Genomic DNA, 1,569 nt, shown 5'->3' with positions numbered 1-1,569 from the left:
GAAGCAGCAGCCACAGGCAAGGAGGTGCCGCGGGACGTGAAGAACCCCAACAAACTCGGCCTTCAGAGGAGCGCTAGGCCGAGACACAGTGCCCCCCAAACCGAAGGAAACGTAGAAAACGTTGAGGCTGCTGTGTACTTCTACGGGAAAGCCGTTAAGCTGAACCTGGCCAGTGCCATCTGTTTCTGTAACGGAGCCATGGCCTTCAGCAAACTCAGGAGCTACGTGGGGGCGGGGCAGGACTGTGAGCCGGCCAACTGCATAGACCCGTCCTAAAGCAAAGCCCGCGCAGAGCGAGCCTCGCCCTCTCCAGTTCGAATGAGCACAGCCGAGCCCCTAGGACAGGTAGGCTTTGGAGCTGGATCCCCACAACAGGAACTACAAATTGAACTTCAAGATGGCGGAGCTGAAGCTTAGAGCGAGTCCCATGGGAGGTGTCAGGGGCTTTGACACCACCAGCCTGCTGAACAACCCAAGCTTCCTGCGCGTGGCACCAAACCTGATGAACAGCTCCCAAGTTCAACAGCTGTAAGTGACAACTATTCTCTGAGGTTTTTTTTGTGGTTAAATTTCTTTTTTTTTCTATTGTGGCAAAATGCACGTAACGTAAACCTTTAACCATTTTAACTATTTTAAGGTTTACAACTCAGTGCCATTAAGTACATTCATTGTGCAACCATCACCACTATCTAATTCCAGAACATTCCATTGCACCAAAAAGAAGCCCTCCCCCCATTATAGTCACTTTCCAGCCCCCTCCCCAGCCCCTGGCAACAACTAACCCCTCTTTCTGTCTCCGTGGATTTGGTTGTTGTGGACATTTCACATAAATGGAATCACACACTTAAAAGAAAAGAATATACATGGCAGTTAAGGAGATGCTTTTATTCTGGCTTTTGGATTAGGTAAGATATTCACTGATGAGAAGGAAAAGGAAAGGACTGGAGTTTTATAAAGGCAGGAGACAGGGGAGTCATTTGCTTTGTATAGGAGTGCTGTAGAGGCCGAGTGGAAGTGTAGAGATGGCTTTATCTGGGTATATGCAAATAGGCCAGGCTGAGGTGGTCCTTTGCAGTTAGCCATTTTCAGAGCAGAAAAAAAGTGGTGGTGCTAGTGGTCAGGTTCCTAACTGCCATTGCCTTCTGGGAACCCAGGGCTCAGGTAAAGTTCAACACTGTCACTTTCAAGAGCTTTCTTCAGTTAGCCTCCAGTAAGCAACTCTCCATCTCAGAATCTGTTTCCAGAGAACCACTTGAAGACAGTCTGCCATCTGGCCCTTTGGATGGGTTTGAGCTCCTCTGGTTAAAAGAGTTTGGGCCCCAGAAATCTATAGAATTGCATTTTTATGAGATAATTGATGAAATTCTGGGCAAGCAAGGGGTGAGATTCCAGCCAAAGTCTTCAAAACTCCTTGTGTGCATTGAGACTGACTGCAGGCTGAGCTGCTTCAGGGCGGTGTTGAGACCCTGAACTTAAGTTCTTGGAGGCTTTTCTTACAGCAGTGCCCTAATGGGAACTTGGGAAAGCACCTACATATAGCAGCCTTGGTGTGGAGCTTGGGCCTTGCAA

General features: G+C 48.5%; 1 pseudogene; it reads left to right on the top strand.

The window, feature by feature from the left end:
- Positions 1-397: 397 nt before the first annotated feature.
- LOC121104631 overlaps positions 398-1,569 on the top strand; it is a 2,372-nt pseudogene continuing 1,200 nt past the window's right edge.

This window comes from Ursus maritimus (genome assembly GCF_017311325.1).
Source record: "Ursus maritimus isolate PB19 chromosome X unlocalized genomic scaffold, ASM1731132v1 scaffold_X1, whole genome shotgun sequence".
NCBI classification, from domain to species: Eukaryota; Metazoa; Chordata; class Mammalia; order Carnivora; family Ursidae; genus Ursus; species Ursus maritimus.
Note: the sequence above shows the minus strand (reverse complement) of the source record. Positions and strands in the feature narration are given on the sequence as shown.